This window comes from Artibeus jamaicensis, unplaced genomic scaffold (assembly GCF_021234435.1).
Source record: "Artibeus jamaicensis isolate MK-2021 breed Jamaican fruit bat unplaced genomic scaffold, CSHL_Jam_final contig_327, whole genome shotgun sequence".
Lineage (NCBI taxonomy): Eukaryota > Metazoa > Chordata > Mammalia > Chiroptera > Phyllostomidae > Artibeus > Artibeus jamaicensis.
In genome coordinates, this window is record NW_026521772.1 from 884,030 (window position 1) to 900,995 (window position 16,966).

General features: G+C 54.3%; 1 protein-coding gene across 1 annotated transcript in view; it reads left to right on the plus strand.

Annotated features, from left to right (window-relative positions):
* The window catches only part of TNN (tenascin N), a 69,204-nt gene that overhangs the window by 16,606 nt on the left and 35,632 nt on the right, over window positions 1–16,966 (plus strand). The window contains exons 2-4 of the mRNA XM_053663716.1: window positions 14,135–14,265; window positions 16,187–16,374; window positions 16,468–16,523. The gene's annotated coding sequence lies outside the window, so the exon portion shown is untranslated. The remainder of the gene's footprint in view (window positions 1–14,134; window positions 14,266–16,186; window positions 16,375–16,467; window positions 16,524–16,966) is intronic.

The window sequence follows — 16,966 nt, forward strand, 5'->3', positions numbered from 1 at the left end:
TGGCCCTGGTGCCACTGCTTGGCTTCGGTCTCTGTGAATTGGACTCCTCTTTGTAGCTCGTATAGGTGGAGTCATACACCTGTCCTTTGATGACTGGCTTCTTTCACTGAACATGTGTAAGAGCTTCATCAAAGTGGTAGCGTGTGTTGGTGCTTCACTCCTCCTCGTTGCTGAATAATAAATACCCCATTGTATGGACATACCACCTCCCGCTTATCCCTTCATCTGTAGGTGGACATTGGCTTCGCATCTACCTTTTGACCTTGTAAGTAATCCTACTGTGAACAGGTGTTTACTGTACCTTAAACAGCATTGCTGTCTTATGAGGCTGTTTTTCACAGTACGAGAAGATATCAAAGCAATTTAATGGCTGGTAAGATAGGCGCTCAGAGATAGTGAGATAAGACTCCAGGTCTTCTTTAATTGATTGTGTTGGTTTGTGAAACAGCCCAAGATCTTTCCCCCCAGTGCACCTTCTCCCACTAAGTGTGGGAAGCTGGGCAAGGCCAGACAGAGGCTCGTTTACCTCGAGTTCTCCCGAGGGGTCTCCAGTTCCCCGGCCTTTTGACAGAGTGTGGGCAAGGCTCTTGGGCTTACTGTCCTGGAATTCCAGGATCCAGAGGACCATCATCATTCATTCATTTATTCGATCAACAAATTTGTTTTAAGCGTCTGTTGTATACCAAGGTGTGTGTGTGTGAGGTGGAGTGACGGAATAAAAACCTTTGCCCTTCTGATGCTTGTATTCAGCTGGAGGTTGTAGAGCTGGACAGAGGTGGACACACCTACTGTCGCCGTTGCATGGCCTCTGCTTTCTCCTCTTGCCTCGGCTTTGGAGGCCAGAACGGTATCTTGGGGTGAGCAGAGGAAAGTTTAAGAGTTAAATTGTTTCGCGATTTGACTGTGAGAGACTGTTCTATCACAATCTAGAATCACAATGTTGATTCTAGGCCCAATGAAATAATAAAACGATTGTATAGGTAGTGAAGTTGAGGCACAGAGAGGCTGGGTGACTTGCCACAGCCCCTTCTGTTCGTCCCCATCCACACTGTCCTCTGGAGAAATGCTGGCTCAAGGACAAAGGCCCGTCTGTCACGGCATCTTTTCTTATGAAACCGGTCAGTTGCTTAATGTATAGATTTTGTTTCAATTCAATCAATACCCCAATGAAATTTTTCTTAACAAAAGTAATTAAAAAATATATATATATATATATATATGAATAAGAGAAATGGGAGGGAGGTAGAAAGCTATGAAATTTTTGAAAAAGAAAAACAGCACTATTTTTCCCTGCCAGTTACTAAAAGGCCATATGACATTGCCCACGACTGACTGGTTGGGTTCTGGTGCCGAAGCCAACAGACAGGTGCGGGAACTAGAGCAGGTGTGCCAGAAAAACACTATCGGTGTAATTACAGTTTGGATTTTCTTAAAGGAAGCAGAACAAGTATTGCACAAGTGGTATTAGAACAACTGTTTAAAGACTTGGGAAAATGTTTTAGTTATATTTTTACCTTTTACCACTTACCAAAATAAATTTTAGATAAATGAAAGAGTTAAATGCTAACAAACCTTACAGAGAAGAAAACATAGACAAATACGTGTTTAAACTTCAGAGTCACACATAGAATATTTGCCGGTACATGCCTGCCTTTGGAGTCCCTGTTCTGCCCGGGCTGGCTCAGGACCTGACCACCGTCCCCGCCGGGCCCGCAGTGCTCCCCACATGGTGGTCCAGCACAGCCCCCAGCACCCGGCCTCCCACCGAGGGAGAGCCGGATGAGGGCTTGGACTCAAAGACCCCGGCCTGGAGCAGCGTTTGGTGGTGAGAGGCACTGCGGTCAGGAGGACGGTGAGGGCGACAGGAAAGAGCGTGGGCACTGACACACACACACAGAGCATTTCAGCCCTTGCTCTGAGATGGTGTGGGTGGACAACCTGCCTGCCTTAAACACTGCCGGCTGGACAGTAACCCTCTTGGTGTGCTGGCCTGGGCCTGCAGTAGGGGTGGCCTTTGCACCTGCTTCTGGTAGCAGCCCCAAGTGCCTCCCCACCACCTGGGAGTCTCGTCCTGGGGCTCTGTGCTGTGCACGAATTGGACACAAGGTGGCAGTAGTATCACACTTGAGCTCCAAACCCCACCTCCCTTCCGGACCTGTTCCCCTGCCAGGGCTGAACGCAAACTGGAAACACACACACACAGGCGCACACATGCACCTCTGTCCACCAAATAAGATGATGGCACATTGACATGTTCCTATCATCGGGCAGGACCTGTGTCTGAGTCTGCCTTCTTTACAGGAGTCGTAGGCGAGACGGGCTGCCCAGTGTGTAGGTCCAGTGCAAAATGCAAAGGTAGGACCCCTTGTTTGAAATCAGGAAAAGTCCCTGTTGAAGGTAGTAAAATACAGAGCTGAGATGAGGGGCAGTGAGACAGGCCCCTCTCACTTCTCGCCTGGTGGCTTCTCTGAAGTGACACGGACAGCGGAGGAACCAGGGGCCTGCTGGCCACGCACATGCATGGCTGGCTGCCTAGTGCGGGGCAGTGGACACCCACGGGAACCTCCGGAACCAGTGGGGGACGGAACGGCTCCTCGAGGGTCTCAGAGATGAGGCATCACTAATATAGGACCGCATCCCCCCTCACTCTGTCCCCGTGCTGGCTCTGCCCTGCTTCCCCACTCCTGCTCCCTGGGGTCCTTGCCTAAGCCTCCTACTTGCCCATCAACCTCTGTCTTGGACTCTGCTTTGCAGCTGGTGGGGCAGGTGTGGAGGGGCTCGGGCTGAGAGAAAAACACCAGCCAACGGGTCACCCAGAGGGTGTTGAGTCTGCTTCTAGATTTTCTGTCTCCATTCCCCGGACCTGCTTCATCTTTTGGGCTCCTTATTGCTCTTTTTGCGTCCACTTTTTCTAAAGTTTGACCCATCACCTCCCCCCCAAACACATCCACCCTTTTCTGAGGCCGGAATGAGCCTTCTCAGACATGAACTTCTCACTTTGGTAGCTCCCCATGGCCAGCAGAATAAAGCCCCCTGCGGCGCCATTCCCCATGCCCCCCCCCGCCCCGCCCGCCCACTGGGCTGCCCATCTTCCTTGGGTCCTCCTGCCTCCTGAAGCCTTTATTTCAGGGACCCTCCCCATCCAGTTCGGTTTGGTTCATCAATGCTTAACTGAACACCAGGTGCACAGTGGCTTCTCCAAGGGGTGGGGAGGAGCAGATGAGTGGGTGAGAAGACGCTGCAAACGACAGGGGTGAGCGGCGCTCACAGGTCACCAGAGTCCCACGCAGACCAAGGCTGTTAGCCGCCCACCTCCGCCGAGGGGCCTGAAAATACGCCAGGCCCAGCTGTGGTGGGGTCTCGCGGGGAGATAGGAATCTTTTCTTCTGCAGAACGTTGGAGATCTTGTAGAAAACTAAGGTTCTGAGTGGGGGAGATATATGAAAAGCCTTATTATCCTGGTATCAATCCTAAAGACTGATGTCTAAATAAAGGTAACATGATTGGTGGTTTGCACATTTTAAATTAGTAGTGGAGGGTACTTTACTTCAAAAAACAAGGTTACGTCATCTTCCCAGCAGTTTCCAGGAGACACTAGCATATTTGGTTTTGATTTGTCGCAGATACTAGGCATGCAAAGAGGTTTTTCTTTCCTGTGTCTCATTTTCCATCCTCATTTTCAGTGTCTTCCTGGCCCGAGGGCTTGGAAAGGTTGGTTTCCCGCCTGCCTCGCTCTGCCTGCAGGTCCCGGACTCCGTGCACAGGGTGGCCCCGGCCCAGGGGCTGGGGGCCGCTGCCGCGCTCCCAGCTGCTACGTGGCTCTTCTTCCCTTCTGCTGTGACTCAGAGGCGTCGAGTACGCTGGAGAGAGAAGCGCTTTGGGAGAGTGTTGTCTCCCAGAGAGGCGCGGCCAGCAGGGGGTCCCCAGCCTTCTGTGCCCCTCCCCGCTGCAGTCTCAGCCTCCCTGCCTGTGTGCTGGCTACTCTTCCGGGCTCAGCTCCCTGCCCCCTTCCTCTCGGGCTCACCCCCACTTCTCAGGCCCCGGTTTGCTTTTCCTCATTGTATTTATTTCCTGTGGCTGTAGTGACAAGTGCCCCAAACTGGGTGACTCCAAGCACAGAAATGTATTTATTCCCCATAGATCAGGTGCCAGAAGTCCACGATCCAGGTGCCAGCAGGACGCACTCCCTCCAAAGCCTCTAGGGGAAGAGGCCTCCATGGCTGTTCCAGCTCGGTGGCCCCTGGCGCTGCTTGGCTTGTGGCCTCATCGTCCCCTTCTCTGCTCCCCGCCTCACGGGCCTTCTCCCCTGTGTGTGTGTCTTTGTGCTTTTCTCTGCCTCCTATAAGAGCACTGTCCCCTGAACTTCGGCCGTTCAAATCCAGCGTGATCCCCTCTCAGTCCTTGCACTGTTACATCTGCAAAGACTCTGCTTTCAAATAAGTCACATCCCGATGCAGGCGTGGGGGTGAGTGAGAACATTCGTCATCGCTCTTCTCCAGTACTTGAACTTTGTCAAGACCGCCACGCCAGCCCCTCTACTCCTCAGGCCGCCCCCTCCACCTCCTCTGCCCCCCTCACCTCCCAGCTCCTCTTTTCCTACCTGACTCCGTCAGGAATGACCGACTCGCCACCATGTGCTCAGAACTGGCCCTGCCGACCCTCGGAAGAGGCAGACGACAGCCAGCATGTGTCCATCAGGGTCTCTCCTAGAGGGGAGTCAAGGTCAGGGTGGCCGGGTCCACGCACAGCTCTTTCTCTGCGGTGCCTCGTCCACACGCTCCCTAAGCTGTCGTGTGCATGTCTGCATTCCTTTCCCCAACTTGTCTGAGAAGTGTCTAAGGCAAAGCGTTGTTTTCAGCTCACTCCCCGCCCGAGTTCCAGCAGAGTGTCGGAACCTTCACAAACATGTGTTGGGTCGAAAGTGGGTCCCATCCCGCCTTTGACCGAGTCCTGAGCAGACGCTGTCAGTCTGCGTGGGGAAGGACTGGGCTGGCACCAGCTCTTCTCTGCCGCCCGTGCGCTGTCCCTTCAAGTCCAGTCTCGTGCACACAGGCTGCCGCTTGGCGTTTCATAAAGAGGCCGGTCTGTGCCTCCCTCCCCGGGCCCGGTGAAGGCCGTTCTCATGCTGCCGGCATCACCAGAGGTTTTGTCCCTTCCGGAGGAGAGGTGCCGGCATTGCCCCAAGAGGAAGAGGGTCCTGAGGGCCTTTCCTGGGCCTCTCTAAAACGCAGGGGTGAAGTACACGTCTCGTCCCCTTGACAAGAAAGTGAAGCCTGTGAGGACAGTGGGCGGCGTGGCCGATGTGCTTCTCGGAGCCAGCCTGCTGCCCTGCTCGGAGCCAGCCCTAGTGCACCTCGGCGGCGGTGAGACTCCAGCACGGTGGTCACTCTGCCACCCCCTGGAAGTCCCTGGGGCCTTGCCAGCTGCCCGGGGCGATAGGGACCCCAAGCTCCCTGGCCCCCATGGATTTCTGAAGTCCTGCCTCAGCAGAGTTTATCCTCTTTCCCCGCGGCCTCCCTGCCCAAGGCCAGGGTCAGTGCCAAGTGGATTCCCAGCCGTCTCTGCCTCTGTGGCCATGCCGGTGCCTTTCTCTCCTCCAACCAGACACAAGTCTGCACTGGCCTGAGGCTGGATGACTCAGGGCCCCCAAGGCCCCCCCCTCACGCTCCCCCTCCCCACCAGCTGCTTGTGGTCCCTGCTGAGACAGAATGTTCCACGTGGCTTCTGGGATGAGGTCACACACATTCTCTTGTGCGGTGTCCTCAGCAGACTTTCATTTTGGGAATAAAAAGTTGGTAGGAAAAGCAGCTTCTTTCTTTCACGTCATTTCCCCCCTTTTCTCTCTTTCCCCACATCCTACTTTTTCTAAATTCCAAACCCCGAAGAGAGGCAAAATGTTAGGAATTTAGCTGAACTACCAGAGCCGTAGGTTAGGGGAGCCGGCTGCAGTGTGAGTCCCAGGATGCCAGCACAAGGCCGAGGTCCCCTTTTCTGCAGAGGACACACGGTCAGGTGAGCCTCCAGGTCACTCAGCAGCCCCAGAGGGACAGCAGTGTGCACCGAGAGTGACCGCATGTCTGTGGTCCCTGCTGGGGCCTGGGAAAGAGCAAGAGGAGACCGCCCGCACCTCGTATTCCCTGTCTGTCCGGGGCTCCAGAACCCGGTAGATCCCGAGGTCCCCTCCCACCCCCGAGCGAACCTGTGTTAGAGTGAATGCTCCCCGGCCTGCCTTGTCTCCCGCTGAATTTATCAGCTGTCCGTCAAACCTGGTGAACTCGAATTCCCTCCTGATCTATTTTAGAAAAGGAAATTAAGATCGCGCTTCTCCAAGTTCTTCCATCCTCTGCTCTTTGCTGCATGAACAGGGGACATTGGGTCCTAAGTAAACGCCTCTTCATCGAGTAGTTAAGTTCCCAGATCGAGTTAGACTCTCAACGTCTCTGCCTCCAGGTCTCGGCTGGGGGACTTTTCTTCCTTGGATGTAATTCAGAGTGAAAAAAGCGCCCTGGGCTTCTCCGCTCATGGAAGAGAGGACAGGAAGAAGGAGGGTGGTGACTACCGAAGTCCCCTCCTGCCCCTGGGATGCACGCGGTAGGGTCACTAGGGTCCTGCAGGGCTCCGAGAACGCTGGTGCCTACTGCCTGGGGACACCAGAGGAGTGCGAAGGCCACTGATCAGTGCACCTCCCCCACAGAGCCCCAGGGCAGCGCCTCGCTGAGATCGGTCCCCTTCTACTGCGCGGGGCCGGCGTTCTCTCCAGGAACGTAGCTCCACCAGGGCAGGAATGACGGTGGTGGGGGTGGGAGGACAGTCTATTTCCTGCAGTCCTACAGTCCCGTCTCACGGAACAGTCCCTAGCACGCAATTCAATAAATACGTAAGTGAGCAAAGTCCAGTTATATTGGGCGACACCTTACAGGCAACGGTCACCAGCAAAGTAGGGGTCAGGCTTGTCCTCTCGTGCCCGTGGGGTCTGTCCTTGAGGTCCGACGTCAGGCCGAGAGTCTCCCACTCGGATTCGGTCTGGCACCCACTAGCAGCCCCCGCCTCCTGCTTTCAGTGACCACAGGGGCCTGCTTCCGGCAGAGGAGGGGCACTTACAGTGCAGAAGGGGAGGCGGCCGGCGGGGAGGCCGACGCAGTGACCACGAGAACAGGCCCGCACTCGTGGGTACTCACTGCAGGAGACGTGGGGCGGTGCGCTCGCTCCACAGCCGCCACCGAGACCTTTCACGGGGTTCTCTTTCTCCCTTTAGCTCCACTTAGTTACCCTTCCCCCTCTGTAGTGATCAGTTGGGTTTTGATTCACATTGACTTGAATACTGGGGACTGCTCAGAGAGGATGGGCACTGACTCGTCTTTCCTGACGGTGAGGTTTGGATTAGTAAGTGCACCGGGCCAGCCCACTCCCTGGGGGCAGCAGACCTGTGCAGGTCCCAGCTGAGCCTCTGTGGCTTCTTGTTTCTCAGGGGCCGGGCCCTGAGGGCTTTCTGAAAGCAGCCGCCTGGTGTGTTGTCTGCAGTGTGTTTAGGTCCAGTGCAGCCTCGTACAGACACTCGTAAACACACCTCCAGCTCCCAGCCACCTCTGGTACTCCTTCGGTCTGTCCGGATTGCCGCTTGTCTTTCCTGCCCACGCAGACTGGCGCATCCTCCTGTGACGTGCACGCCCCTGATACCCACCCCCCCCAGGGCCTCACCGAGGCCCCTCCGTGTGCCCACAGGCTCACAGGCTCACCAGGTACCCCGCCCTCTGCAGAGACCCAGCGCATCCCCGCCTCCCTCTCTGGTCTGTGTCACCAGGCCCTCCATTCGCCATCCTTTCTGAACCTCAGCTTTAAACCTCTCCCCAAACCACAGGGGTATGGTAGAAGGTGAAGGCGCCAGGGTTTATTTAAGAGTCACAGTGCCAGGCGTCGCCTTGCCTCGTCGGGCCACGTTCTTCCCCTGGAACGTTGTGGTGGGAATGAGGACAGACCTCGCTCTGCGCTTATCTGACGGCCCCTCCTGGAACATAAACTAACACACAGTCTGGGTGGCGCCGAGGCCCGTCACAGGGGCTCTGCACGGAGCTGCGGCCGGTTTTGGAGTTGGCTAGACCGAGAGGATTCCTGAGGGATGGGTTTTCTGTTGGTTTTGTTTTGGTTTAGTTTTTTGTCCTTTCTCATTGCTGAGGGGATGGCTGTAGGAACCAATCAAAAATAATGATGGCCTTTGAAGTTCTGGGTCGGAAATCCAACCCATTCAAGTCAGTGGTGACTCGGGACAGAGGACGCATTTCTGGGCGAGAAATATGTTCTCGACAGGCCACTCCCTACTTCTCATCTCTAAATCTTGGTTGCGTGGATCCAGCCTTTGGACCCCTGGCCCCGGCCGGGAGGCTCAGCCAGGAACAGCCCGCAAGTACTCATCTGTCACCAGCACTGGTCAGGACGACGCTCGACTTCTTTGCCTGGTGTGCGAGGACCTCCAAAGCGTGCCCCCAACTGCCCACTCCAACACACCACCCCCTCTGTGAACTCTCTCTCTGACCAAAACGGCATGGCTGATGGTCTGCTCTTCCGACGGCTCCCTCGGTCTCCTTGGGGGGTGCCTCTTCCTCCACAAAGAAGCCCCCAAGGGTTCGGACGTCGGGGTCTTTCTGCCCTTGTCCTTTCGTACCTGTTTTCCTTCGCTTCATGGCTTCAGATGCCCCGACGATGTTTGCATCTGTTCCCACCCCGAAGTGTCTTGCACACTCTAGGCCCCCCTAGAATCCCACCGGATGCCTTGGATGTCTCGGTGGACACCTCAAACTCAGCGTGTCCAAAACTGAATTCCTATTTGTCCTCCAGCTGGGTTCGGCTTCTGAATTTCCTTTCTTTGAGAATGGTCCGCACGCCAGACTCTGGGAGTCACCCCCATTTCTCACCCAGTCTTACTTCTCAGCCCGAATGGAAAACCGTGACCCCTCCCTGCCACGTGTTTGCTCCATCTTGTGTCTGTTTGCTAAGTGCCGAGCACACACCAGGCACAGTGCTAGGTGTCGGGGTCGCACGCGAACAGGAGCGGCAGCTCTCTGTCCTCCCAGAGACTGCAGTCTAGCAATCTTACTGCTGGATGAGGGTTACTGAAAAGAAATGAGGCCGGCCGTTCCCTGTCTCCACACCCACCCCTGTGGCTCTGGCACGAATGTCGTCAAGCTCACCAGGCCTACGGAGCCCCCGCAGCCCCCAACACAGCACGAGCCTGTCTAAGAGCCGGGGCTGCAACCCCAGCCCTGCCTGGGACTCCCCCGGCACACCAGCTCTCCACCCTCAGGTTCAATTCAGTCCTTTCAGGATTGCTTGCTCCTCGCTCAGCATTTCATTCGTTGAGAAAGGCTGGCCTGGAAGCCAGTGGCACCCAACCCTCAGTATCAGAGAAAAGGCAAGGAGAGTAGTAATGTGGTTGGGTGAACTTTTACAAAGGAGCGAGAATGGTGTCCTCGTGCGAGGCTGCAGGGCGGAACACAGGGAGGGTAGAGCAACGTTTAAATGCTGTACTTTGAGATTTTAAGGAAAAAGGAAGAAAATGTGAAAACCCACTATGTAAATGAAGGGAAGTGCAAGATGGCCGCCCTGTGGCTGGGTTAACGTTTATGGGGTGCTACTCTGTCCAGAAACTGTTCTCACTGAGTTACAGATTCATTTCACCCTGCCCTGGGTAGGTGCTGCTATGATCCTGCTGGACCGGTCAGGCAACGGAGGCAGGAGAGGAAAGCACCTTCCCAAGGCCAGATGAGTAAGGGGGCCCCAGGAGGAACGAGGTGTGACCCTGGGCCATGTGATGAAAAGAGAGGGACAGGCATGTCCAGCCCCCACCCTTTGGCATTTCCCCTGGGTCCATCTGAGCTAATCTGGCCTGCACACCTGGGTACCACAGCCCAGAGAAGGGGCATCTTTAAGGGGGAGCTGTAAAGTGGGCCTGTGATGTTGCCCGTGACTCTTGGGTCTGAAGAGATATGTTAGCGCTCAAGCGCCGGCAGTCACTTTGATTCCTACGGCGGAGACTTTCCTCCCAAAATGTGAGTGTGCCCTCTGAGCAGCAATCAGACATCAGCAGAGATGCGTGAATGGCCACATTAACTCACTTTATTTTCAAGGCTGAGAACAGATGGGCTCTAATGGAGGGAGAGGAGTGGGGGGCAGCCCCTGCTGCAAACACACGTCCTTGAAGCTGTAGAAGCATGATGACCTTGAAGGTCAAGATCAAAACAAGGATGCCGGCATTCAATGCTTCTGGTCAATTATGTCAAAAAGTATAAAGATAGAAGAAGTAAATTAAACTGTCATTATTTAGAGGACACAATTATTTATCAGAAACTTGTGAAACTCTATAGAAAGTTTATTGGAATATGAGAATAAACACAAAAAATAAGGTGCCTACCGTGGAGCACATATGACAAAGGTATGGAGGATCCCCACGGGGACAGTTGTTAAAAGGCCTCGCTGACGGAAGAGCTAGAGGCTGCAGAGAGGGCCTGCGCCTGCAGCCGGGAAACTCAGTGCGGTCCCTGGGCCCACCTGCTCCGCCCTCGTTTACCCGGGCCCTAGACCAGAATGCACAGACCGGGTGGTTTAAACGACGGAGAACGGACTCCTTCACAGTTCTGGAGGCCTCCAGTCTGAGACCGGTGTCGGCACGATTGGTCCCTTCTGAGCTTTCTGCCCGTGGCTGGCAGGGGCCGTGTTCTCCCTGTGTCTTCATACAGTCGTGCGCGTCTGTGTTGTAACCTCCTCCGCTCTAAGGCCCCTACCACCTGGGACTGGGGCTCGCCCCCGTGACCTCATTTAACCTTAACTGCCTCTTTAAGACTCCTGTCTCCGAATGCACGTGTGTCCGAAGGTCCTGGATGTAAGTACTTCCATACATACATTTTGGGAGGACACTCTGCAGCCCATCACATTCCCTACATTAACCTGCAGGCTGAGGGCTGCCCCAGCCAAACTCCGGCCAGGCTCTCCTTAGACCTTGACCATCTGAATCCAAGTTCCCAGGAAAGAACAAAGGTCAAGTATAGGCAAAAAAAATTTGAAGAAAAGAATGAGGTGGTCGGGTATGCCTGATTGGCTGTTAAAACCCACTATAAAAGACAAGAAGGCAGAGCGTGTTGGTTCAGGGAAAAAGCAGGTGGATAAGGGAGCAGAGGAGACAGTCCCGAAGCAAACCCACCCATGTGCACGCGGTGGAAACCCAGTAAGTGAAGGGCGACATGCGCAGCGGAGGGGCGGACCTGGCCTGCCCCGCACATGGCATTGCTCTGTGGTTAGGCATCTACGTAGAAAAGTAAGACAAAACTGGGGGCTTTCTTCCTGCCCTGGAGAAAAATAAGTCCCACGTACCTTATAAACCTAAGTGTGTTAAAGCAAAATTTTAAAAACCTTCATAGGAAAATAACAGAGACTGTCTTTTTTGGCCTCCAGATAGGATAGTATTTCTTAAACAAGTCATAGAAAGAACAGATCACAAAGGGAAAAGCTGATCAATTTGACCAAGTTAGAATGTAAAACTTCTGCATATCAAAATATCAGGAAATTACAAGAGAAGCGCAGATCCAAAGAAGCGGTGAGTGCCGCCCCTCGTCTGGAGTATTACCCACCTCCCTCTAGTGGAAGCCTCGCGCAGGACGCTGTCCCCACACAGGACACGGAGGAAACGGCCGGGGAGCCGCTCGCTGGGGTCTCCACAAGTCTGCAGGACTCGTCTGCGTGATCGTTTTTGTGCTCCCTGGGCTTCTCGGGGTTTGTACGTGTGGCAGAATCCTTCTGAGACCTTCTGCTCGGCGGGACAGCGCCCAACCCACGGAGCCACACGGGTCAGGGCTAAGTCTGTGTCGCTTTCGGCCTCCACCTTCCTGGTAGTGTGGGACGCGGCGAGAGAAAAGCAGCACAATGCGGATAGAAACAACGCAAGCTGCAATGGGACACACACAACATACCTGGAACCATTTACCTGAAGCTAAAAGCAGGCAAAGAAGTTCTCTGCACTGTTCAGGCGTCTGTGGGACACATGTGATGAGTGTGTAAGGACACACCCACAAGGACCGTCCCCGTGACCACAAAGTGTTGCTCTCTCAGAAGGAGGGAGGGGATCAGAGACATACGCAGGGGTTTTAGTGGTTTGTGGAGTATTTTCTTTCCTAAGCCGGGTGGAGACTCGGGAGAGTTTAAAGTGCCGTTCTCTAAACCTTTCCGTATAGCTGAAACATTCCGTAACTCCCACGAGCCCCATCTCCAGCAGCAGCTCCACAGAGATGACACTGAGCTGTCCATGAACCTGGCCCACCTGGTGTTTCCCAACCTGTCCCTGACAAGGGGGGATGGCAGGAAGCAGAGCCCGTAAAGCCCCCCTCGGGTGGGTGTGGGACAGCAGAGGGGCAGCCGTCTGCAGGGGCCCCAGTGGGAGCCCTGACCCTCCATCGCCCAGGCAGCCACCGGAGACTCATCTCCCAGAGACCACAGTTGGCCTCAAAGAGGCGGCCTCAGCAGTTCCACACACGACCTTGTCATTACCCACGGCTTTACCCTTTGTGCAATGGATCCGTCACCACGCGCCAGCCTTGCTGCGGAACCCTACGCTTGTAGAAAACAGCAATTAAAAAAACAACCAAATCCACAGTACTGCTAGTTAGGCGGTTAGGCAGAACGAGAACGGCTGTAGATGACAGTAACAACAACGAAAACCCACAAAAGCCTGAACGGCCTGGCCTTCGGGAGGAACTTGGAGACGGGGGGCTGTGAGTCAGTTCGTAAAGAAAGTGATTGGGTTTCCTGTCATTTTTAAGCAGTTAGTCATCTTCGGGGAGGGACGGCGGGCTCTTTCTTCTCTCTGATGTGCAGTCATGAAGCCGGGCAGATGCTATGGCGCGTACCTAGGTAATACAGGGACCTCTGATTTCCAGGGTGACGGGGAGAAGAATTTCCCACAGCTGGCTGTCCAGAGGGAAAAAGCTCTCTTCTGATTTCTGTGGTTTGAAAACTCTCATCGCGGCTGATTTTTAAGTTGCCAGTGGAAGGTCACTGGGTGTTGAGCTGGGAAAAGACATGCACAGTCAGCTCTTGGAAACCCATACGTGCCGGCACCTGGAATTTCCTTCCTACCAGGGTGGCGAGCAGCCTTGGCTGGAGCCAGAGACAGGCTCAGCCACGGGGAGGGGACCACTGCCCCGGAGGTGGCTACTGTCACAGACGCCAGTGTCTACGGCCTCCCCTGGCTCTCTCTCAGTCCACAGATGTCGAGATTTTATTATTCCACTTAGAATGTAAAAGCACTTCCTTCATAGCCACACGTTTTTAGAGTAAGAATATATTAAACACCTTAACCAAAACTCTATTTTTTAAAAAAGATTTTATTTATTTATTTCCAGAGAGAAGGGAAGGGAGGGAAATATCAATGTGTGGTTGCCTCTCACACACCCCCTACTGGGGACCTGGCTCAAAACCCAGGCATGTGCTCTGACTGGGAATCAAACCGACAGCGCTTTGGTTCACAGGCTGGTGCTCAGTCCACTGAGCCACCCCAGCCAGAACATATTCCTTTTTTCAGAAAAGCAATAGAGATGAGTGGTCCTCCCTAAAAAAGCCAGGCCCATTGTCACCACCCTCGGGCCTGCAGGCCGTGTTCTGTGCTCTGCCTGTGCAGGCTCCTGCACCTCCACATCAGACGCCCACACCCCTGGGCACTGTGAGAGGTCTGAGCTCGGGATCTGCCCCGAAGGGAAGGTGACCCTGTGGGTACAGAGTGTAAATGATGTATGGCTGAGTGAGCGAGCCAGTGGGCATCCACCACATCTAGACGGTGGAGGTCTGTTTAGGTTTGGGTTCGCTTTCTTCAGCTTCAGCAGAATCTTAATAAAGGCACCAGGACAGACCTTCTGATCAGCTCGAACGGACCCAAAGCAGCTGAGACCAGGCGCAGGTCTCCAGACCAGACACAACCCATTTAGGCTCCCCCGGGTTCGGCAGGTGGGTCACTGGGTTATTTCTCAGGACAACTAAAATGGGAGCTGCCTGTAGTTGGATTACGTTTTCCTACTTTTTCTCAAATGGAAGAAGATGAGGTGACAACACGTTGGTTGAAACATCATTTGAACCAGCAACTTTGCTTTTTTTCCAGGTGCTTCTGGAATGGCTCATGCTCTGTGAACGAAATAATGGGTTGGAATTCGTTTCAAGTTAAATTATTCCCCCAGTCTGGGCATAGGCTCAGCATCACTTTTACACAGTTGCATTGTGACCCTCTCCAAGGTACAGTGACTTAAAACCAGTACTTCTTTGCTTATAATTCTGCGGGCTGGCAGTGTGGGCTGGACTGGGCCGGGACAGCTTGCACAGTGCTGGCCGGGCTCACTCCCGCGTCCAGGGCCTTAGCCGGCGGGGCCGGGCCTCCTTCTCCTTGCGCTCTTCCCTCTTCCAGGAGGCACTTGGGTTCCAAAAGGCAGAGACAGACGCTGCAAGGCCCCTGGGGGCCCCAGCTCAGAATCACATCTCTTAGCCACATGCCATTGGGCAAAGAAAAGCATAAGGGTATGGCCAGTTCAAGGAGTGGGGAAATCAACTGAGCCACAAAGAATCGGCGGCCATTGAAAATCTGCCCTGGGCTCCCAGTCTGGACCCAGCACAGTGACGTGGAAAGAGCAGAAAGCCGAGGGGACCGACCTCCCTGTCTCCGCACCCGGCTCGTCTCCGCGGAGGCCATTTTCCTCCTGGGCTTCCCTGTGCACCTCTCTTCGTGTTCTCCGTGGGACAGAAATAAACCACTTTATTCTAAGAAATTAACTGAGCGATGTCGGGTCCCTTGAAACAAAATGCCGACTCAAGAAATTTCTGAAGTAGGCAAAGTCGAGGGCTAGTGAATCCAGCAGCGTAGCACTGTCATGAAAACCCAAGATGCCTTCCATCTTTCTGCTCTGCCTCCGTGACAGGCTCTCTTTTCTTTAGCGAGCTCCCTTAACGGGGTTGAGAGTGTGCTAGGGTTCCAGGCATTACGTGAAGATGTGACAGTGTCTGTTTCTTCTTTGGGTCATTTATTTATTTTCTGAGTGAAGAGGCCTTTCCCTGAAGCCCTGCCAGCAGCCCCTTGCAGCATCCCACCGACCCCAAGGGCATCGCTCGTTTTTGTTTGAATCGAGGTCAGCGGGGCAGGGTTACCCTGGTTGGCTCGGATCAGTCAGAACCTGCCTCCTGGAACCGGAGATGGGCCCAGACTCACCTGAAGCCCACGTTCGGGAGGAGGCGAGTGGCTGTTTAAGGAAAACTGGGGTTCTCTTGGGAAAGAGGAAGGGGCGCGGACGAAACAGTGTGGCCGCCACGGTTAGGCCTGACATGTTTGGGGAATTGTCCTCGGACATCTTGAGGGATAAATCTGCCGTGACGGAACTTCAGGTGATATGTTGTGGACCTTGCAAGACCACAGGCAGAGAGTGGAAAAAGAAAACAACACCCCCTTCTCCAGAAGCCCATCCTGAATTAGGGAGCCGCTGGCCGGACACCTGACAAGCCAATCAGCTCCAAGGGTCTTGGGGGATGAGGGGCGGGCCTTGAGAGGGAATCTTGTAACTCAGGTGCCAGCTGAAGTCACCTTTCTTAGACTTACTTAAAATTGACACTGACCTTCTTCCTACAACCTTGGGGAATCCTACAGCCCTTGGGAAACCCAGAGCTCCCCGGTCCCCAGCCCGTTCCCAGCTCCGATGTCTGTGAATTCTGTCCTCGTTGGGCACAGGGGCGTGTGGCCATGGCACATCTGGTCCTGGCGCATCCTCTGAACACGGCCTCACAAGTCTCAACCTCGAGGCTGTCTCCTCGTCTTGGTGCAGCGCCGACCCAGGCGCATGACCCAAATCCTTCCCTTCCGTTTCCCTGCCCCCTTCAAACCAGGTGGAAACGGCACCTCTGGGGGGGGGGGGGACCTAATCTAAGGTTTGGGGACATGAGAGCAGATTGTATAGAGCAAAGCAGACACTTTGACACTGAGCAGACACCACCGTTGAAAGTAATTCAGCTGTTGAGGGATATCTCAGGGGCCCCACTTCTCCCCGAGTCCCAACCTTGGGGGCTTTGCCTCCCAGGAATCTTTGGAACGTTTTTCTGTTTCCATTGCCAGTTCCTATTCGTGCCAGTTCAGCTCTTGTTTCTTTGTTTGTTTGTGTCTTTGTTTCATTATAAGCCTGCCCTTAGGATCCCAAGGATTTCCCTAAACAAAGAGCGTTCCCTTCCTGACAGAAGCTCTGGGGCGGCTGCTGGAAAACTAGACACTGAGGACATTCTGCAAAAGAACTGACCTGCTTCCTTCAAAAACGTCTGGGATGTGAAAGACGAAGAAAAGCCTGAAGAACCGATCCATCCAGGGTCAAGGTGAGGCAAAAGCCAGGACAACTAGACGCAATGAGCTACTTTGAGTCAGATCCTGGATCAGTACAACTTATTTCTTTTTTTCTTTTGTGATAGGAGAGAGGTGATTGGTGGGATTTGAACCCAGTTCCTACACTGGGCGGTGCTGCTCGGTGAGTGTCACTGTCCTCATTCCGATCGCTCTGTCGAGGTTACGTAAGACTCGCCCTTGTTTGGGGGGATGTTACACTGACGGTTCTGGGGGGACTTTCCTGTTTAAAAGGTAGAAAGGAAAGGTGCAGGGAGAAGAGGTGTGGGGCCGGGGGACATTCTGACCGCCCCGGTTCACACCGCAGCGTGGCCTCTGTGTGTGGCCGGCCTCCGCTCGGGCAGATCGAAGGGCCGTTTGCGGTCGGGAGGAAGGAAGGGCAGAGAACTGTGAGCCCATCTAGACTGGGGTGCAGGTGCCGAGGACGGCTCTGCGGGGCACACAGGGATAAAGAGTGACACTGATAATCACGACAGTCACAGCGGCTTTGCTCACTGACTCCTCGTTGTGTCCCTGGGACAAGCAGAAATTCTTTACATGTATCCGCTCACTTAATCCGCAACGTAA